General features: G+C 42.0%; 1 protein-coding gene across 1 annotated transcript in view; it reads right to left on the minus strand.

The window, feature by feature from the left end:
- Nucleotides 1-22,480, minus strand: part of OSBPL8 (oxysterol binding protein like 8) — a 180,380-nt gene extending 157,900 nt beyond the window's left edge. Inside the window, exon 1 of the mRNA XM_034762429.1 lies at nt 22,296-22,480. The gene's annotated coding sequence lies outside the window, so the exon portion shown is untranslated. The remainder of the gene's footprint in view (nt 1-22,295) is intronic.
- Nucleotides 22,481-23,467: the final 987 nt, after the last annotated feature.

The raw sequence follows: 23,467 nt of genomic DNA on the forward strand, positions 1-23,467 counted from the left end.
AAAAAAAAAAAAAAAAAAAAAAAAATCACAAGTCAGTCCCTAAAAAGAGTCATAACACTTTTAAAAGACAACTTTTTATGTGCCTTCTAGTATTTGAGCCTTTAGGATCCGTGTTTTCCAGCTTCTCTCTGCAATCATGAGGTCCAGAATTTTTCTTAACTGAAAGCAGAGATTCTGATTTATTCACATGACTACAGCAACTGGGGCTATCAGAAAGACCCCAAATATTGTGAGACTCAAAATCCTAAAACCTGCAACACCAGGGATGTAACCCGGCAGAGGCATAATCGACATTATAGCAAAATCTTTATTTAGTTTAGTCTGGAAGTTTTGAGATTCAAACTTTTGTTCAAAACGAGCTATCCTAATTTCCTGTTGTGTGTGCCACACACAATTTAGACATTTAAATATGGATTGCCTGTAAGTTAGATTCCGAAGTAGAGTGTAAACTAACAAAGGTTTATAGAAAATGATTTCCACTGTAAACACTGATATGCAGTTCCTCTGCCCAATCTTGTGAAGACTCCTTCTAATGAGCTTCTGCAAATAACATGTAATTTAAATCCCTTCACAAATCAGTGAGGTACATTAATCTGAACACAGTTCGGACTATTTTAAATTAGGGAATCCTAACTGGTAGTTTACATGAGTTGTTCCACTCATAATACTTCCCCTTCTCCCCACAAAAAATTATTTTTTGTGAAGTCCATGATTACATTTAACCTCCCTCCTCTGCAGTACCTTGGAACTCCTTCTATGAGGCAGATATCATACAATGGTGAAAAGATTAAAGAGACCAAACCACACTTCAGAAGAGCACCAGGTGTCCAAAAGTAGTACCTCAGTGCAAACATGCCACCCTTTAGAAGGAAGACATGTTAGTCCCAAACAATGCTGAGTCTGAGCTGCTGGCTGGAGAAAGTTAGAAAATGCAGAGTTTGGATCACTCCTACTCTTCCGAAGACCAATACAGCAATGAGAGTCAGATGCCCCTACCAGCCAAAAGAGTAGAGCTGGGAAATTGCATATATACTGATTTAACTTGTTAAATGCCTGGAAAAAGGAAATGACTGGGGAAACTCAGCTAATGACTCATTCCAGGGGCAAAGGCAAAACAGAAGGAAATCAGGAGGAGATGAGCACTTCCAACTTTATTATTCAATGCACAACAGCAAGTGGAGGGCCATAAAAGTCTCAGTAATGAGGATGGGGGGATTGGGGGTGTGTGGGAAAAGGACATCAACTTTGACATGGAAGCATACTCTAATTGAAGTTCAAACCATTTCTCAGCTGAAAAGTTACATTACTTTTTTCAATTAAGTACTTTTCTCTGTCCTGTGACAACAAATTATGTCTGTCCCCCACCATCCCCCACTTAGTGCCTCAGATTAAAACACTGACTACCCAGCAACATGGTTAATGTACATTCTACCTGAAGCAAGGCAGTTCTTTTACAGCCTTACTGCTAACCTTACCTGTTTATTCAGGGTAGGTTTTTAGAACCTTCCAAAGAAGGAATTTCTATAGTGCTACTTAAGAGGGAAGAAAAAGATAGATGAAAGAGCAGGGAATCCTAGTCTCTCCGCTGTAGGAACAGCAATAAAAGATGGCCACATGGCTCCTTAGGGTTTGTTTTTGTAAACTGCTGCCATGGACTTCACATGAGAATTCCGAGGAGTGACTAGGCCTAAACGCTACTCCTGAAATCTGTTATGCACCTTAGATCTTACACTCTTAGGGTACATCTACACAGCAATTAAAAACCTGTGGATGGCCCATGCCAGCTGACTCAAGCTAAGGACATGTTCAATTGTGGTATGGATGTTCATAAAGTTGAGATGATGTTACAATGTCCTCTAACAACAAATGTTGATGGGGAAGGTATGAAAGAGAAAAAACAACTTGCATCAAACTATTTTAAACAAATAAAACATGATCAGATAACATTACATCAGACCTAGTTTCCAAATTATCTGAAAAGGTCACTTCCTCTAATATGAAAAAGCAAAAAACCTTTCCTGTCATTCTAGTCAGAGGAAAATAAACTACTTATGATTTCTATTGCTGTAACGGCAGGAAAAAGGATGGGAAAGCTTAAGATGGAAAAGTCAGCTCTAAACAGAAGCAATCCCATATTTATCTTGAGTAGTTCTGAAAGGTCTGGGAACAAAAGACTTCTATTATTGAATAGGATAGCTCCTTTTTAGTTTTTATGATTTGCCTGACAGGTTCCCATTCATAGATGTTGTGAATGCAACAGAATGTCAAGCCTTTTCAAATGTTAAGGAACCATGGGGATGTTAAATTATATTTGGGATTTCAAAACAGTTCAGAGGATGTAGCTATACATCCTCAATTAAAATTAATTGAAAATGCGTGGATAGGCTTTAGTGCCCACTATAGTTCATCTGTTCACTGCAGCACGTTACATTATATCAAAGCAACCTTATAAAATATATTAGAGCAACCTTATAAAATCAGTTGGTTTTGCAAATTTAATAAATTTGATGTGGTCTACCATGTTAAAAATACATATTGCTCTAAGTTACAGTACTACAAGTCATGGGAGATGGATTACAAAAACTTCCAGATAGCTGTTGCTAGATCAGAGAAGGATTAGAAAGCAATAGAAATCTGAAGCACTTCAGTCTGTACTAAAGCTGAATGGCAGACCTGAACAATGTAATAGTAATTGTATTAGAGAAAGCTTTTAGAGTACCTAGAAACAACCTTATGGACTTAAGTGTATTTATGTTTCCCACATACAGTAGGCTCCTTTTTGAAGAAGTGATTGACTAAACTGCATTTTGCTCATTGCTTCCCTGGCTTAGGCAGTCATGAGCTCTTCAGGCCTGTGCTTCATTCCCTCTGCTGATTCCTACTTGGTTTCTGCTGTCAGTTTAAAGGCATTGGTCCTAACCTTTAGAATAAATAATGGATTGAGCCACAGAGGTGCTAAAGACCAAACTGAGAGAAAGCAGGTAAAAAAGCCCAGGATAAAATTTGTGAGCTAGGGACAAGGGATTCTCAAAAAGGATCTGGGTGTGGAAGGAAGCTCCGAAGGAGATTAGGCAACTCTAGCATCTGACAGTATCTCTAGGAAATACTGTGCAAAACTTTGCTTTTCAAGAAAGCCTTTCCTTTATAGCAAGACTGACAACCGCCTTCTGCCCCCAAAAACCAAAACCAAAACCAGAGCCTTTACTCCTGAAAAGGAAGAACCACCACAGGCTCCATAAAATCTACTAGGGACGTCAGCTATTACTATTAATTTTATGTGGAATGTGCTTGGATGCTATAGTGATGGGCAACAGTCAAACTCGAAGATGAACATATGCATTCTAACAGCTAAATCCTGGTCCCAATGAAATTTTCAGTGACTCCAGTGGACAAGGATAAGGCCCTAAAGTAATTCCGGTAACAGTTCAGATGTTCTGCTTTATGCTAACTTATATGGTTGAATTTCATATTTTGTAGAATGCTCCAGCTGTATGCGATATCAACAGCAACTTAGTTAACACCTCTAGCATCATGCAGTTAAAAATATATCAAATGCGTCTTCCTAGAATTTTTATCCTGACATTTCTGAAAGCATTTACTCTTATTTTAACAGCCTCATATATTTGATATTTAGAGCTCACTTGCCAGTTAATTTGATCCACTAATTTCTTGACTAAAGTAACAGATGTTGTAGTGTTGCAACTATTTCAGTTGGTGCAACTTTTTGTTATTTAAACAAAATAATTATTCTGGTACACCTATTGTGGGTGCTATTATATTGGTATAGAAGTGCCTAGGCCAGTATAGCTGGGTCCACACAATTGTGTCCTCACTATGGCGGTTGTGCCAGTGTAGTTAAAAATGCTACAGATTTTGAGTGCGGACAAAGCCCTACTTTCTTGAACATGTTTCTGTGTGTCTTGTCATTAGATTGTTCACATCCCTTACACCAAGTATTTGTTTAAACTAGAGACTGTAGTCCTCAGGGCAGAGGTCTTATTTAAGTGGTCTATAACAGCAGCTGTGATAGAAGAACACTCTGAACTAGCATGTAGACAAATCTTAATTATGCTGTTTTACATTAGCCCACTATGTGCCCATTAGCAACTGTGCAGCTGCATTGGTGCTAGCAGAAATTCAGTAATATTATGCAGCTTCTTCCAGCTCACAGATCTAAATTTTACCAGTGTTGGAATTCAGGGATCCAAAGAAAAGACTTGGGCATGTATATTTGCAAAGGTGTCTGTGTGCTGAATTATTTTTTCTACAGCATGCTTTATAGATATTTGATTTTTATTGTAATTCTCTAAAATTGTGTATAAAATAGAAATATGAATTAAATTATTTATCTTTAGTCCAGCTAAAACAAATAATAAGACCGCTCTCCTTGACTAGCACTCTTGTAGTCTTTAATTTATCATGGGATGCCTAGTTGTCTTCTGGCAATCGCTCAGCGCTTGTGTAATTAAAAAAGAGCATAGGTAAAGTTATTTTTAAGCACATCTAGCAAAAAAGGCATTGTTATCCATTTAGGTTAGTTTACATCAAGGAAACTAACCTACCACAAAGAGCCTTTCCAATCAAGGTCAATCATTTCCTGAAGGGAAGGTTGTTCTAGTTTGTAAAAAAAAAAAAATTCATACGAGTTTGATATTATGGTAGAACATTACTAAACAATGGGCTCTGAAGTGGAGAGCTCTTAAAATGGTTGGTTTCAATATGTGAAATATTGCAGCAAATTCTATTAAGATCAGGATTAATGAATTCAGATCCATAAGCACACAGCCTAGCTATTCAATAAATGGGGTGCACCATTTTGCAGTACTGGCTTATTTTTGTGTATCTTGGTACTTTTTTGCCCAATATAAACACCTGGTTTATATATTAAGTAAAGTTACTCTGTCTTCGTGCTTCACAAGAAACTTGTTTAAATGGATTGGTGTGAGGATACCCTCTAACGGGGGGAGAGGACGGTAAAAGGGGGAGGGAATGGAATATATTTTTGTTCTTCCTTCCACAACAGCTGATAGCCCAAAGGCTCTTGAATATGTCTTTTCATAGTTATTTGTGATAAGAAAAGAGATGTCCCAATACCACCATATTTTGCCACCTACTTTGGAAGTTATTGTTCTAAAATTACAGTAGCACCTCTAGGTCTTGCTAATATGAAAAATTCTGTAATCCACTAAGTAAGTAAACAATAAAAAAAGCAAGGATAACGTACCAGTGCACTTTATTTTAACAACTGCTTAATTTTTATTTTATTAAAGCATAATATTTGTGTAAATGTACAACACAGTATTTTGAGACTTTGGAGGATTTGGCTATTGAATATAAAGAGCAGTTTTGTGCATGTGCGTGAGATGGGGGTTTAGTGAAGTTTTCCGGAAACCCAGAGCATTTAGAAGATAAAAGTATGGGAATAATATTTTAACGTAGGTAAAATAAGTGGGCCAATGATGTTAACATAACCCAGTCTATGTCCGACATTAGTTTTAAAAAAGGTGTGTGGTTTGGTATACAGAGACCTCTGCCTGCTTAGTACCCTGGCAAACACACCAATAAAAACCCTTTAAACCTATTAAAGATACAGTTAAAGCATTTGAAATGTAAAGTGTTAAGTAAGGCTTTCATTTTAACATTTCTTGTTTCCTCTCACTCTAGCTTTAGAAAGTTTTAGAAGGGAAAAACCCTTGTTTGACAGTCTCTTAGATGGCATCAATACTTTTTAATTACTGCTGATGTTAGAGTCGTTTCATCCCAGGTGGTGGTTCGGATTCAGCTGGAGCTGGTAGGGTGATGATGTCATCCTCTCCCTCTCTCTGGCCTGGTCTAGTAAGGACATTTCTCAAGATCAGGATGAAGGCCTGCGGTCACAGAAAAAGGTGGGGGTGGCAGCCATGATGATGAAGCTTGCTTCAGTAGCCTCCATCTGTTCTTTTGAGTGACAGGTGGAATAGCCAAACCCCTCACTATTTTGTCCATCAATTATGCCTACTATCCGACATACCAATGTTGGCTCACTAACTTCTAGCTTCATATCTTCTATTTTTAACAAGAATAATGTCAACAATCCTTGAATCATAGCAACTTGTCCTTTTTGTTTAAACTAATTCTGTTGATGCAAGTTGGCGATTATAAGAGCATTAGAGTCTGACAATCATGCCGAATAGCATCCATTCATCAAGTTTTCTACAGAAAAAAAGTAACTTGACTGGCAATTTTAAAGAGGCCTTTGTAAATAATGATTAATGGCATAAACTTTCAAAGCGGAGTACCTGCAGTTAGGTTCTAAAATCCATATTTCAGCATTTAATTTAAAGATGGCCTGTCAACCTACTTTTTTTCCTGTAGGAAACCTGGTGCAGTGGGTGCTGTTCAGCATAAATAGATTCTGATGCTTTTTAGGAGATATGTATATTTAATTTTTCAATCTTTGCTCTGTTCTTTTGAGAGACTTCTGAGGACTTTCAACACAATAGTTATGAGATTTAATAATATGGACCTCCAAATAGCCATCTTTGTTTTGTTTTTCACTGATATGATATAACATAGGAATTTTCATACTGGATATGATCCATGTTGCCATCTAGTTTAGTGCCTTGCCTGACAGTGGCCAGAACCAGCTTTTTCACAGGAAAGGGGTGAGTAACCTATAATGGACACTTATGGAGTAAATTGCATATTGGAATTTGGAAGAAACTTACATTAGTTAGTAGATGGATTATGTCCTAAAGCAGGGGTTGGCAACCATTGGTACGCAGCCCATCAGAGTAATCCGAAGGCCGGCCGCAAGACATTTTGTTTACATTGACCGTCCACAGGTACGGCTCCCTGAAGCTCCCAGTGCCCGCAGTTCGCTGTTCTCAGCCAATGGGAGCTGCGTGCTGAAGGTTGCCAACTCCTGCCCTAAAGCATGATGGTTTATCTCCCTTCTTTAAGCAAGTAACACAAAATTGGTGGAGTGATAAATGATGGAGACAGGTCCATTATACAGTTATAATATAAATTCTGGTTTATATTAAATTTTTGTATCATGGAATGCCTCTGAACGGATGTGGAATCCGCCATTTGCTAATAAGCCTGTAGCACAGAGGTAGGCAACCTATGGCACGGGTGCCGAAGGCGGCACGCGAGCCGATTTTCAGTGGCACTCACACTGCCCGGTTAGGTACCTGGCCACTGGTCTGGGGGGCTGTGCATTTTAATTTAATTTTTAATGAAGCTTCTTAAACATTTTAAAAACCTTATTTACTTTACATACAACAGCTTAGTTATATATTATAGACTTCTAGAAAGAGACCTTCTATAAATGTTAAAATGTATTACTGGCACGCTAAACCTTAAATGAGAGTGAATAAATGAAGACTCGGCACACCACTTCTGAAAGGTTGCCAACCCCTGCTGTAGCACATCTCTGCCAGACCCAAGAAAATAGTCATTAGTCTTAATGACTGTGCTCTAATCATACAATGGGTATGCTGAAGAGGTTACCTGATTGGGGAAACCAGTCTAACCAAGTTTATTTGCAAGGAGTTGATGAAGTGGAGAATGGAAAAGTCACCAGCAGTAGTACTAAAACTATTAGTAGGGGGAAACACAAACTTGAGATTCAGAGACCTACCCAAAGCTGCTGTAGAAAAGAGGAATTGATGGGCATGTTTTCACAGCAGGGGCTCTGCTTTAACTGCAGGACTACCAGCCAAGGTCACAGAAAGCTAGCTGACCCAAAAAGGTGCCACGAGACTCAAGAAAGGACTCTGAACACTTCAGAGGATTCCCCAGTGTGATGAAGAAGCTGAGACAGCAAAAATGTGTAAAACTATTGTATTTTGTCTAGACCTGCACATATCCCATACTGCTAAGTAAAGAGTAATGGTGTTTGGAATTCTGATCAATATCTGTTTGCTTTCACTGTCATATGCCCCTGAAGAGTTTAACTGAAAAGTCAGAATTTCTGCCACACAGCTGAAATTCTGGAGAAGAGGGGTGTACTTAAGCTACAGACAGGGCCGGTGCAACCATTTAGGCAAACTAGGCGTCCGCCTAGTGGTTGGGGGCGCCTAAAAGCCGATCCACGTGGTGCTCGGGCACCAGCAATATTCAGAGCCAGCAATACTTGGGGCCGTGTGTCCCCCCCGGCCCCACTTCCCGCCCCCCCCCGCCCCCCCCCCCGAGTCCCCCCGGCCCCCATTTTGCTCCCCCCCCCCCCCCCCCAACTCTCTGTCCGGGAGCAGAGCCTGTCTGTCTTTGTCTCCTCCATTCTGCTTCTCTGCAACAACTGCTGCCGCAGGGTCCTAGTGCCCCCCTCCTCCACTGCCAGGGCAGACTGACTCTGAGCCTGCCCTTCCCCCTCAGACCCTTTCATTTTCCAATGTGACCCTCCAGCAGCACAGGGGACCCCCCTGCCCGCAGTCACTGCTCCTACCCCATGCTGGGCAAGGAGGCACCCCCATCCCTCACCCCCAGTGAGGCTACAGTCAGGGGCAACAGCAGGGGAGGAGGCACACGCAGCACCCCACCATGGGGGAGGCGAGGGAGATTCCAGGACCTGAGACGAACCCTAGGAGCACATGCAGTGATGGGGAGGGGGGGTGTGCTGTTGGGGGGGGCGGGAAAGGGGGGCTCATACCCCAGAGCTTGCTGCGGCTGGCAGGGAAAGAGCTGGGGGGAGTCCTCCTCTCTGGCCCCTATCCCAGAGCAGCCTGCCTGTACCCCAAACTCATCCCCAGCTCTGCCCCACCCCAGAGCCCACATCCCCAGTCAGAGCTTTCACACACACACACCTCACACTGCACCCTCAACCCTCTGCCCAAGCCCCTCCAGCACCCCAAATCCCCCATTCCCAGCCCCAGACAGAGCCCTCACCCCCTACATCCCTACCCTCGCCCTGAGTCCCTCCCACACTCCAAACCCCTCATCTGCAGCCACACCCCACGGCCCTCATCCCTGCACCCCNGATGTTGACAAATTGGAAAGTGTTCAGAAAAGACATACAAGAATAGTTCCAGGTTTAGAAAACATGCCTTGTAGTGAGAACTAGGGAAGCTGAATGTATGTAATTTATGAAAGAGAAGGTTAAGAGATCACTTGAGCAAAGTCTACAAGTACCTAAACGTGTAAGAGATTTTTGATAATGAAGGGCTCTTTAATCTAGCAGAAAAAGGTATAATGAGATTCAATGATTAAAGGCGAAGCTAGACAAATTCAGACAAGGAATATGCCACACATTTTTAACAGTAAGAGTAGTTAACCACTGGAACAACTTGCCTTGGGATGTGGTAGGTTCATCAGTCAAAGTGTTTAAATCAAGACTACATATCTTTCTAAGAGCTCAAACAGAATTCATCAATTTTATGAAGAAACAACTGGGTGAAGTTCTATGGCATGTGTTATGCAGGAGGTAAACTAGATGATCATAATGGACCCTTCTGCCCTTAAAACAAAATAAAAAAAAAGAAAGTCACCACACATAGAATTTAAAATTTTAAGTGAATGAGTTGACACAAAGATGAACATCTCCTTCAAAATTATCTACTAGACAGGACTGCATTTCTTTTCTTCTCTTGTCTCTGTTTTGACCACTAAAATTAAAATGTTTTCCTCAAATTCAGGCTTACACAAAGCACTCTTGATAAGTATTCTCTTCCTAAGTAGTTACTTAAGATCAAGCATCCTCACTATGTGTCTTTTAAAGTACTCCTGTATGTCCCCAATCATTGGCTCTTTAAAGAGCCATGCCACCAGAAAATGTTTCACTAGCTGGGATAATGGCACATGCTACATTTGCTCCTTTTTTGGGTGTCTTCCATTTTATTTTTACATCTTCTGTTTTATTGGAGGATCTAAACATTTTATGTTAGTCCACACTGTAAAATATCTACATTTAGAAGAGACTACGAAGTGAAATGAACGAAAGTACTGCAGAGGTGTGGGGAAGCTAGCAGTGTCAGACAGCAATATGCTGGCTCACTTAAGTTTGGTTTAGCCTCCACTTTCAAGATCCCAAAATTCAACTGAGTTTAATAAACCATACATAAACACAGCTCCACTAGCGGTAGCAACAGTGTGACTAATCTGGATGGGACAAAAGCATCACCATTGTGCTATCTCATTAGACAAGAAACAGTAAAAACACCTGTGCCTCATCATCTATATTAGCTGGAGCTGCATTAATGGTAGATATCCCAAAAGAAGGTAGGGGCAGATATATTTATGTTCCCTTGACTTCAAATTGAAAAGATCATTCCAGTCAAGTGTGACCACTGATACAAAAACAAGGAATAGATTTAAAAAAAATCAGTCCCGACTCACAGCATACTGCTTAAGTAATATACATCATACTGCACTCTTGTTAATTGATAAATTATTGAAAGTGTTTCAGTTAATACACAGCTACGGAAAGGATCTTCATTCAATTTGAAGAGTACCACAAATAATCCTGGTTTTGTGGTTGCTTTTCACTGTACAGATTAGAAAACGGGGCACTTACATCACTCATTATGAGGAGACTGTTCTCTTATTATAAAAAGGCTGACCTGCAGCCTTTTTCAGACAAAAAGTTATGCAATCACAAAGACTAGAGTTTCTAGACATATTAAGTATTTATTTTCAGGCTACCCTATTTATCTGTAGGAACAGCTCTCTAGTGAAAGAAACAATGCTGAACTCATTCTCCCAGCACCGTTCAGCAGTACAGCACATCAGGCATTTTCAACTTCCACAGCTGTGGAACAAAGAACTGCAGTTGGCTAACATTCAGTGGTTATGGCAGGCTAGTGATGTACCATTTTCAGTGACAGAAAAATCTTACATCATTATATCTTTAATATTCACTCATGAAAGACAAAATAGATATTCAGCCCCAAAACAAAGTTGTATGTCACTATGTATCCTCACTTAGACTTAAAGAAGAACAGGAGTACTTGTGGCACCTTAGAGACTAACAAATTTATTAGAGTCACTTTGACTTAGATATTCCTCTGCTTTCCTCCTTTAGGTTTACTCCAAGTGTGGAACAAGGACAGGATTATGAAGGATCAGCATACCAGTAGACAAGTATTTCTAAATTTGGTGGTCTTTGTAAGCTGAGTTTTGAATATCCTGATGTGAATCCAAACACACAATATCATCAAAACTCTTGCAGACTGGTGAACACTCTTTGGACAGATTACTTCAGTATATTCATCAAAATATGAGGTCACTTCACCAAACATTGCCATGTTTTCCCATTAATCTGGTCAGTGAAACTAAAATAGTGCCATTCTTAACTTATGAATAAAGTTTTGTTAGAGATAAACTTTTTAGTCCATATGTGGAAGTTTTGTTTAAATATGTGAAGTATGCGATCACTCTGTAAACCAAGCCAATATCACAACTTCCTCCACAACTAATTGCTTTATAATGACTCTTATCAAAATTAATTACATTTTTCTTTGGAATTCAGCCAAGTATCTTTTCCAACAAGTAATGAGACAACAGACCAACGTATAGGCTTCACTACACAATTCTCAGAGACTGCTCTAAGTGCAATTGGCTCTGTTTGCCATCATCTTCTGATCACTATAAGCAGAGTCACACATTGCTTTTAGAGGACTCAATTCAGATATAAAGATAAATGAATGTAATACAAAAAAAAAAAAAACTGAATTTGAGCAACGAGCAGAATTAAGACGTTAGTATCGGAGTGAATGCCCATTAAGGTAAGAAGTTCCCCATAACTGTATTACTACATCAAAGATATTTAAAATATTGAAATTCTGATTATTTTTCAGTAGATTTATTCTCACTTTTCTCTGAGCCGTGGCAAGGAAAATAAACTGATTCGTCAATTTTTTTTCTTTATAGATCATTTCATTTTCTAGTTTCATGCCCCTGCACAATCTTTGTCAAGTTGCTGACAGTGCAGGAAACGTTTATTTGTTAATAAAAACTTCCCATTGGAATAGGTTTTCACAAGTTTTGTGAAAGTATTTTCTATTGATCTTCGATTTTTTAGGATTAAGTTCTTAAAGAGATTTGTATCCAAGTTGGATGTAACAATACCCCTTCATAGCACAAAAGTTCATGTATTCACTTTATGTTGTGTTAGAAGGCAGGTATTAACTTAGAGTCAACTAGTATCTAAACAAAAGGCCTTTTTAGCTTCATTATTTGAAATATCATACACATGAAATTTATTATTTAAAGGGAAACAGCATTAAGACAGTGTTCAGGTTGAGAAATCAAGCACAGGTTTTGGTAACTTCTAAGTATTACAATATTTACCTGAACGTAAAAATATACAGGATATACAATGGGACCAAGTTATGGCACTTTTGAATAAATATAGCAATAATTGCAGTTTAGACTGAAACAACAAACAAACAAAACAAAACAAAAAAACAATGGAAGTCACTACAAAAGCACAGTGTGGACAAGTTAATCGTTCTTGCTGCACTAACTTCAAATTTCCTAACTTGAGCTCATGGTTCTGCATCACTAATACCACATGAACCATTATTTTGTTTTAGTTTCCTACATTAAAAAAAAAAAAACTAGCTTTGTTGAAGCATATCTTAATATACATACTCAAAAGAGATCAGTGTAACAAGGCCCTATATTAGGTGCTTGGGCCCTTTCAGAATAGGCTTTCTGGGAAATTTAGTTGCCAAAAAGGAAATCAGTCTATCAGTCATGAGACCAAAGAATCAGGCAACTGCCTTTGAGAAATACTCCTGGGGAGAATTCTGCACCAAGACATAAATAAAAAATAATCCATATTTTATTTGTAAAAATAATATAATCACGCCAGTTTCAATTATTTTGGTAATTTATTTCAAAATACCTGTCAGCAAATATGTCTGTAACAATACAGACAACAAAAAAAGATTCAGGAAACATTTGACAAATAGATTCCTTACAAGGCATATTAATACAGAACTCTGAAAAATAATTCATTTAAACTACAGTACAAACATTTCTCACACCTCTCTGCACTGCTTCTGAAACTTGGGGGAGTCAAGGGTAAAAGAGGAGCTGAGGGAAAGGGAAGTAACTGCTGTGAAGGCGCCTGGGGTGTGAACTTGGAGGGCTGTTGGATGTCAGTGGGAGAAGTATGGAACAGGGTTTGTTGTATTTTTTTTTGGGGGGGGGGGGGAGGGGGGTGGGAGGGATTGTTAGGGATCCTCCCCGATGCAGACCCCAGCCTACCTCATTCAGTCAGGCACATCCACCCCATCCCCATGTCTCTGCAACCCCATTCAGCCCCTGCCGTCCCCCTCACTAGCCATTCTGAACCCCAGTTTATGACAACCCCCCTGCAGCCCCATGCTGTCCATCTCCCCATATCCCATGCATCCTGACCTGGCACCATGGGCAGGGTGCTTTGAGGAATACAGCCTCTTCTCTTCACTATCCTCAGCTGGGGCTGCTCCTGCTTGGGAGCAGCTGCTCACTGTCCTGGTGCCCTTGGTGGGCAAAAGGCATAACTGCAGTACTTCTTGGCAGACTATTTTCTGCTGAGAAAAAAAATTCTGAGCAGCACATGAATTCTACGCATGCGCAGTGGTGCAGAATTTCCCCAGAAGTAATGAATGTTCAAGTAAAACCCTTCATGAGGACTTTAAGGAGATCAAAAAGGTATCAAGAGAATCTACCCAGGGGAAGGGTGCTTCTACTCTCCCCATGTGCTAAACAACCTCACTTGGTTGTTGAGTGTTTTGTGTTACTTTGATCCTATTTTTGAATCTTCTCCAAGTTAGCACAGCCAGTCCTTAGAAAAAGAGGTTTGGACAGAACTGTAGTTTGGGCTTTATTATACCTTCCCCAACTGATGTATCTGTCAGCTTCCAGTCAGCTTTACAAATATATGTAATTTAAATGCTAAGCCTGTTTTCTTCAAATCTGAAGTATTTACTTCTACCAGCTAGGAAGTTGTCCCTTCTCCTATTACAGTTATGTGACCATTAAGACATCTCCTGTAATATATAGGAAAAGTATTCCCATAATTTAAGAGTGGCTGTATTGATTGTTAAAAATCTTTCCAATACAAGATTCACCTTTGCTCCAAGATCAAGCAAATAAATTTCAACCCAGAAGCAACTTGTCTGAGGAAGTTAAAAGCCAGTGAGTGAAATTAGAATGGAAACTGTACCCTAGGGTTCTGTTTCATGCAACTGCATAAACAGATATATAATTATGCGCCTAAATCTAAGATTCTTTTAAAAAAAAAAAAAAAAAAAAAAAAAAAAAAAAAACCACTATCCCTTAACACCATAAAATAACCTTCACAATGTAAGCCGACCAATGCAGTAGCATCTGCACATGTCTGCAGGCAGAATGAACAGGTCCGGAAAAGAAAAAGAAAAATTGCTCCTATTCATATATAATTAACTAGCATTTGTATTGAAGTACCACTCTGAGACACCGCTCAGGATCTTTGTGCTAGGGATTGTACAACCACAAACAGTACCAGTCACTACCCTCAAAGGCTTATGAATCCAATTAAAAAAATGGAGGAATGGGGGATGAGGTGAAGGTAACGAATGCAAGAGGAGTTACACAGGTTACGTGCTGTACAGTTTAGATATCAAAAATTATAATTATTTCTCTGCTAAAAATTTCGGGGGGGGGGGGGAACTGAAGCATCTTCTTTTTTATTGCATGTAGGAGCAATTGTTGTAGATTGCAGTAAGAAGTTCATTGCAAAACAAAACCCACATTCCCACCATTCCACCTAGTCAAAGGTAGGAAGAAACAAAGATTTCTTTACTGCCCAGAACCAGAGTCCAAGCTGCCTCCTCAATGCCAAAAGCCAGGACTGATTCCTCACTTTCCCAGGCACCCTACATCAAAAACCAGCTGTTAACCACTACTAGTTGCTCCCTCTTCCCTACCCAAAGAGCTTCTATAATTATGGCCTTACCAAATTCAGAGCCATGAAAAACACATCACGGACTGTGAGATCTGGTGTCTCCCCCCTTCTCCCCGGAGAAATCTGGTCCTTTGTGTGCTTTTACCCTATCCTATAGATTTCATGGGGGAAACAGTTTCTCAAATTGGGAGTCCTGACCCAAAAGGGAGTTGCAAGAGGGGGTCACAACGTTATTTTAAGGGGGTAATGGTATTGCCACCCTTACTTCTGCACTGCTGCCTTCAGAGCTGGGCGGCCAGACAGTGGCAGCTGCTGACTGACAGCCCAGCTCTGAAGGGAGCAGCGCAGAAGTAAAGGATGGCATGGTGTAGTATTGCCACCCCACTTCTGTGCTGCTGCTGGCAACGGCTCTGCCTTCAGAGTTGGGCTCCCAGCCAGCAGCTGCGACTCTCCAGCTGCTCAGCTCTGAAGGCAGCACCGCTGCCAAGCAACACAGAAGTCAGGGTAGCAGTATCACCCCACAACTCCTTTTTGCGTCAGGAATCCTACAATTACAACACCATGAAATTTCAGATTTAAATAGCTGAAATCATAAAATTTATGATTTTTAAAATCCTATGACTGTGAAACTGACCAAAATGGACCATGAATTTGGTACGGCCCTATCTATACTGTACTCCTATACTGCAGAGTTCAAGGTCACTGATCTACAAACACAAAGATGCACCAGCAAGGCTCTCTGTTGTGGGTATAAAGTTACAAGGCTAAGGCCACCACTACATTATGTGTGCTACAGCAGCAGCTATGCCACTGTAGCACCGATAGCAGAGACGCTTCCTATGTCCTGCCACCAGACTCCTTGTTGTTTCCTATGTCGATGGAAGAGGTTTTTCGGTCGAATTAAATAATCCAATTCCCCAAGAAATGGTGGGTAGGTCAACAGAAGACTTTTTTCATCAACTTAGCCACATCTACACCAGGGCTAAGTCATCTTAACTATGGTACTCAGGGGTGTGAATTTTTCACACACTGATTGACATTGCTAGGTCAATCTACATTTAAATGTGGACGAGGTCTAAATTAGCATGTACCAAGTTGCTGGAAAAGCATTTAACATGCTGTTACCATGAGCTGACCAAGTATTTGCTTTAAATGCTGGTAACTGAAGTTTCTTCTACTCAGTCTTCACTGATGTAATCTCATGACTGAAGAGATTACTTCGCTGTCCAAAAAGTTATGCTTTGTGTCATTCATAAAACTAAGCAAGGCTTAACACTGGTGGTACTCTCTCTCCAATAAGAGGCAAATATTTTTGTCCTGGATTTGAGAAGAAGAAGAAGAAGAAAAAAAAAAAAAAAGTCTACTCTCCAGCAACAAGAACTTTTCCTCCCCCAAACTGAGAGGGAGCAAGAACAGAAAGGGCCCAAAGCCATTGGTTTCTACATAACTAAGTCTTGTATTCTGAACAGCAGCATAGTTGCCTGCCTTTGAGAATCTGGGCCTTAGTTCTGATTTCTTACAGTTGCAAAGAAAATCTTCTAGCATCAACATGATGCAACGCTGTCTGTCCAAAAGATTTATAGGAAGACAGCTCCAGTGCTTCAGCAGTTGCATATACCTTTCTCAGTAAGTAGCAAAACAAAACAAGTACAGTCATTTTCATTGCTACTGTTCACAACTGTCAATTTCACTCTACCAGTAGTTAGAAAAGTTATCCAGCAGAGGCAGGCACAGGAGTTACTCATGGGTCTCCCTCTGCCCCCAAAACCCCAGAGCTTCCTGGCTGTGGTTATAGAGAGGAAGAAGGAATGGAGTAGCAGAGGCCATCTTGCAGCCTCTCAGCTGAGAGTGGCTTCCTCCTTTGCCCTTCCATCAGTCTTTTCTGGGTTCTTCCTTTTCCCTTCCACACCCAGGAAGTTCTGGGGTTTTGAGGGCAGAGTGAGACCACATCCTCTTTAAACAGCTGGAGGTGAGCAAAAAGGGCTTCAATCTAATATTAAATTAGCCAAAGGCTGCTACAAGAGATGAATTAACCAAGCAGGATGCAAAGACAGTTCTCAAGTAGGAATCCTCAAGCGTGCCCCCCCCCCCCCCCCGCCACACACACACACCTTATGTGGAAGTGGGGTTTTGGGTTGTACCCCAGGACTAATTTTGCCCTTGGCCTCTGGTAACTCCAACTCCTAATCTTCCAATACTATTTATGCTGTAAGGTGTACACACACACACACACACACACACATTTGTTAAAAATAATCAGACTAGAAATGTGTTAGAGTGGACTAAAACTTAAACTTTACTGATTTAACATGAGTAAATCTGTGCACAGAATGCAGAAAATAAATTTCGTACTACTCCATGAAGAAACTGTTCAGCTTGGCATTTAGAAAAGCAAACACTCTGCACATCCCCCACACCTCATCTCACTGACTGCCTGCAACTGCAAAATTGCAAAGCCTCTAATTTTTTATTTCCTGTAAACATAGGAGCCATGCAAATATACCTTTTAATGAGTTCCAGCCACAGCTCTCCCCCTCAGCACTTCTGACAGAGACTATTTGCAGAAACTTAATGTTTTCTGATAAGTAATTAATGAAGTAGAAAGCCAAAAATTCAATAGTAAGTTCTTTGGGGGAAAGGAACACCATCTTTTATGTTTGTACAGCATCTAGTACTTTGTAGGTACTCCCAGAAAACTACTGCAACACTTAACCAATATAAATACTGCATTTTACAGAAAACAATGATTCATTCTTACTACTTTAAGACAACAGTTCCCTTCCGCTTGTCTCCTTTCATGATACCTAGCTCATTTATTTTTAAATCTTCTCTCCCTCTGAAGCTGAGATAGCCATTACATTAAAATAATGACAAAACATATTACGTGAAGGCTATTCTGGTTCATACAGCAAGTCCACATCACAGCAAAGCAGCACATTAGCACATATTGTACAAATAGTGATATCTACTTTCTTTATCAAGACTTTTCCCTGTTCAAAAGCAGGAGAGCACCAGGCCTGAATTAGAAAGCCCTTGTGACTTGTAGCCTAAAGTGACAGCCACATACACTGCACGAGATAGAAAGATATCACAGTTGGGGAAACAGAGAAACAACGCGAAGGGGAAAAAGTCAGATCAAACTAGAGCTCAAGCTCAATCTCTTTTCAAGCCCCTCCTAATGTATTCAGAGTACTGAACACTTAAGTAGCATCTCACCCAAGAATCAGTAATCACAAGTTTTTGTCAAGAATTAAGACATTTTAGGAGTGCTGTTTCCCAGAATATACAGTACAGAAGTTCTGGGAGGCACTTCTGTTGTAGTAAATGTTTTTTGTATATATATTTTATCTGGTGCATGCACCATCATGAAAAACACAATTGGTCTGCTGTATTTGTAAACCTTAGTTTAAAACTGAGAGCAGAGAGACCTGTATGCTTCTATCAATAACTGCAGCTAATTTTTAGACATGGGGGGGGGGGGGGAGGTTTCTTGCAGAGAGAGTCTGAATGCCAAGATATGTAAATCCTGCATAATATGGCTTGCTCTTAATCACATTTTGTCAATATGTGGTTCAAAACATTAGTATCATCACTTCCCCGGAGACTCACGTCCTAAAGAAATGGTGTATAAAATAGCTACAACATGGTTAGGTGCACATTAGTCAAACTGGCTGCACTTTATGCCAGACTTTCAGCCTGATCCATCTCTTCCACTGAAGTCAACGAGAGTTGGATCACGTCTTTAAAGTACGTAAATTAACCAGCACAACAGACACAGAGAACATTATGTGCAAAACATTTAAAAATCCTGTTACTCAGCTTTTACCCTCTTGACTCTAGGGATTTCATAGTTTCAACAACTCCAAGAGTCAGAGAGCCTTCCAGAGCAGACAAGACCTGAATTTGTAATGTGTTAAAAACAAGCAAGATTAAAAAAATATATACACTGCGCCTTTGTTATACAAGAAGAGGACAAACCCAACCTTTTCTCCTGTGCAGTTAAGCTTCACAAAAAAAGAGAAAAGGATTTTAAAGTTTTATACATAGTGTTTTCCTTAACTTTTGTTAAAAAGTTCTTAGTTTCACAGTTGCTAAAAAAGCGAAGGGATCCTTGACAAATAAATAGTATGTGCTGGGAAAATGTTTCCTTGGACACTCTTTGAAAGTGAGAAGACAGAAAAGCTTTTAAACACAAAAAGAAATTTTGAGATCTTTCGTTCCTAATTTAATGAAGTCCCCCTGCAACCCCTGGTTAAAAGCAGGAAAAATGCTCAATTTGTTGCTGCCATTTAAATCTAGCCATCTAAGCACCAGTTCCCTTTATTCACAGCTTAGTTAGCTTTTCTTTTCTCCAAAAGAAGGATTCTATCACATCTTAACTACTTACAGCAATGATACTCAGACCTCAGTTGTTCATGAGCCAAATTAGCTATCAACATTACCCAAGAGAGTCACAGTAGTGTGAATTCACGGTTTCATTTACTACTTTATATATATATATATATATATATATATATTTTTTTTTTCTTGGTTATTCTGACCAAGTATTATTATATCAACTACAACTGGTTAATAACATAGTACAGTAAAAGTTGTGTTGATCTGCATTTTAACAACCAGAAAGCTCTAGAAACCGGCATTTCTGATATCCGTTATAAGTCCGGTTGGCACAGGGGCCGGCAGGCTCCCTACCTGGCGACATATCCCTACTGCTCCTAGGCAGAGAAACGGCCATGGGGGCTCTGTGCGCTGCCCCCACAGCTCCCGTTGGCCAGGAACCATGGCAGAGGCAACGTGCAGGACCACCTGGCCACGCCTCCGTCTAGAAACAGCAGGGACATGTCGCCATTTGCAGGGAGTCGCCCAAGGTGAGCACTGCCCCATCCAGCACTCTGAAACCCATCCCGTGCCCCAACCCCCTGCCCTCTCCCGCACCCAAACTCCCTCCCAGAGTCTGCGCCCCCCGTTCCCCCCTGTCCATTGGTAAGTATAACTCTTAGTTAACCAGAACTTTTAACTTACCAGCACCCTCCATTCCCCCAACATGCTGGATAACTAAAGCTTTTACTGTAAAAGCATCCTGATTGGTTAATAATTAAATCACAGTGTTTTAATACTACCTGCTGCAAAGAGCCATTTGCGGCTCCCACGCCCCAGTCTGAGTATCACTGACTTAAAGCCTAACAGCTCAGAAGTGACCATAACCATAGATGGTAACAAGCATCCAACACCCTTTTGCAACACCTTCTTTCTCCCCAGCGAGAAGCATTTTTAACAGGCAATGAATTAAGATGGACTAGAATCCTGCTTGTCAAGTGCTACTGTAGGTTTTAAAGACTAAAATACTGCACAGTACATATCAGATAGGCAGGTGGCAAACGAGTTTACAGCAGAAGCTAAAGAGTTTTTAGGAAAATTAGAGCATGGCTGAAAGAACATCTCTAGGTGATTGCATTGGATTCAGAGAAGCTCCTACAGTATTTTCTGAAGATATCACAGGCCAGTGAAATGAAAGTGTGTTTGTTTTTGGTTTAAGCCTTGTGCTTAAGGAAGCAGGGCTATCAATTTCAGATTCCTGCCAGTTCACCAGAACTGAGTTGGAAAGGAAAGCAAAGGAATGGAACTAAATACATCCTCACCACAACATTTGTAGTGAGCAGACAACTGCTCAACAGCTGATGTTTTTAAGAACCGTTACAGCCCTTATTTCAAAGATCTGACAGATTTAAGGAGAATAAAAATGAGGTTAACATCAAAGTGAGTTTTAGTTGGGACCCAACCATACAAGTCAGGTTTTGATATGCCAAGTGTTAATTTCCATTCTAATTTGTCTCCAGGGATTAAACTAAAACATCTAAGGTTTCCGCCAAAAGAGCCCTCTCATGAAAATTAATGTTTTGAGATTTTTTTCTGTCCTCAGTTTAAACAGCTTTATGTTTTGTTTTAAATACCATGTATTAGTCCACATATAAGCAGATGAATTTCTAATAAAAAGTGACAGGTTCAACTCATTTAAGTTTTTTTTTTTAAATTTACCTTTAGAAAACTTTGGGTTGGGGGGGGGTTATTTGTTTATGGGGGGGGTGTTGAGGTTTTGGGGGGGTTGTTTTTTGCAGCTTTCCTGGACACTGATTTATAGATTGTTTTAAAACAAATATTACACGGCTACTCCATACTGGACTGAGAATTAATGAAATACTGTTAATTTTTTAAACTACTAAGTATTAAACATACTTGTGAGTGCATTCTTCTTGAAAAAAAAATATCAGTCTTTCAAATAGACATTTCTAAAAAATATACAGGAGGGTCAGTGGTGACATACAACAGTTTATAATGCTTGGGAAATTTAAGTTTTGTTCCATTGGGGGAATTAAACAGTTAATAGGGAGACTTCTTTCCCGGTACTAAGGAAAGGAGACTACTGACAACAGAGAAAACTAGGTTTTTAAAACTGTGTAATGTATTTTTAAAAGGGCTTATTACTATATTGTCTTGACTCCTAGTTTCAACTTAAATATGCCTTGCTCATTAAGTCTCCTAGGACAATGCAGCCTGCATGACAATTCACTGCTCTTCATTTTCTCTCAAGATGCAAAATATTTTCTTAGTTTGATTATCAGATCTTAATGTATCTTAGCAGATACTAGAGTAGCATAAATTTGTTAGTCTCTAAGATGCCACAAGTACTCCTGTTCTCTTAGCAGATACATTATCCGAAAACTAAATGAGGCACCACATTAAGTGCCAAGGGACAACCACCCATGATGATATCACGTGCAAAGTCACACAGCCCTCAACTATTTTCCCCATGGGTCTAACCACCTTCTACACGCGTTTCAACAAGTAAAGTGCTCCCGTTGTTAGTGATTTATTCACCCAGTCCCCCTGCCAAGAGAGTAATTCCACAACCCCAGCTACATCCCTCCCAATCCCAACAATTTTACCCACCCAGTTGGTTATTCTGACGTCCGTGGCAGATAAAACACAGTTTGAAGTTGAGATCAGCCAGTGTTTGCGAACAAGCAACAGCCACACAAAGGCACGGGGGGTGACCCGCCCGCAGGGACAGGCTGCAGAGAAGCGAACGCTTCTGTGTCCGCAGCGCTGCGCCGGGCGCGACCCTGGCCGGGCTCTTGTGGCTGAGCGGAGAGGAAGGCAGTTAACGTGGCGCCTCCCGGACCCCTCAGCGACATGGTGCGGGATGGGGGCTGCGCTGGCCAGGAGGGACCCCCGCCGTGCGGGCAGCGCCGGGCTCCGCTATGCCAGTGGAGGGGTCTGTAGCAGCAGCCCAGGGGCCAGCTCGCTCGCAGCCCGGCAGCACCGGGGCGGACTCCAACGTCTGGGGAAGCCCCAGCAGAGCCGCCGCCGCCACAGGCTGGGCACCCCGGTACCACCCAGTTACTGCCCCGACGGGCAGCGCGTCCCAGACCGCGGCTCTCACCTCCCCGGGCGGCACCTGGGATCGTCCGGCCGTTACCCGCGTGCAGCGAAAAGACGCGCGCGGCCCGGGCCGGCTGTAGGGGGTCGTGCCCGGGACACCTCCTGGGCTTGGGCTCCGGTCCCCGAACCCCGCCGCGGCGCAGCGTCGCTGTTTGATTCTCTCACCAGCCGCGCCGCCTTTGCCCTGGACCAGCTGGGCGGGGCCCACGCGCAGCCACGCCCCTTCTGGCACGTGACAGGTCCTGCCCGGACTCATTGGCGCAGAGCCGGGGAGGGCGGGGTGCGAGTTTGACAGCTCCGCGGCCTGAGGCCAGCTCTGGAGGAGGCTCTTCGCCCCGCCCCCAGCCCCTTGCAGATCCGTTAGCTCCGGGCCCCTCCTCCGCCTGCGCTTCCCTAGGACAGCCGCGCACCCACCCCCACCTGACAGCCAGCTCCTGCCTACAGCCCGGCACGCGCCCCTCGGCCGCCCCAGCCACAACACCTCCCTACAGCCCGGCACGCGCCCCTCGGCCTCCCGCAATCCCAGCTACAGCCCTGCACGCACCCCTCCGCCTCCCGCAGCCCCTACACCTGCTACAGCCTGGTACACACCCCTCGAGTTCCCAGAACACAACACCGCCAGCTACAGCCCTGCATACACCCCTGGGGCTCTCGCAGCCCCTCCACCCTGCTACAACCCTGCACACACCCCTCAGGTTCCCACAACCCCTCCACCCTGCTACAACCCTGCACACACCCCTCAGCCTCCCTCAACCCCAGCTACAGCCCTGCACATACCCCTCAGGTTCCTGCAGCCCATCCACCCTGCTACAACCCTGCACACACCCCTCAGGTTCCCACAACCCCTCCACCCTGCTACAACCCTGCACACACCCCTCGGCCTCCGGCAGCCCCTCCACCTGCTACAGCCCGGCACACACCCCTCAGCCTCCCTCAACCCCAGCTACAGCCCTGCACATACCCCTCAGGTTCCTGCAGCCCATCCACCCTGCTACAGCCTGGCACACACCCCTCCAGTTCCCAGAACGCAACACCCCCAGCTACAGCCTGGCACACAAGTCTCGGACTCCCACAGCTGCAACGCCCTGAACTACAGCCTGGATTATATACCCCTTGGACTCTATCAGCTCCACACTCACACATCCCCAGCCAGGACCGGATTATGACATTCTG

This window comes from Trachemys scripta, chromosome 1 (assembly GCF_013100865.1).
Source record: "Trachemys scripta elegans isolate TJP31775 chromosome 1, CAS_Tse_1.0, whole genome shotgun sequence".
NCBI classification, from domain to species: domain Eukaryota; kingdom Metazoa; phylum Chordata; order Testudines; family Emydidae; genus Trachemys; species Trachemys scripta.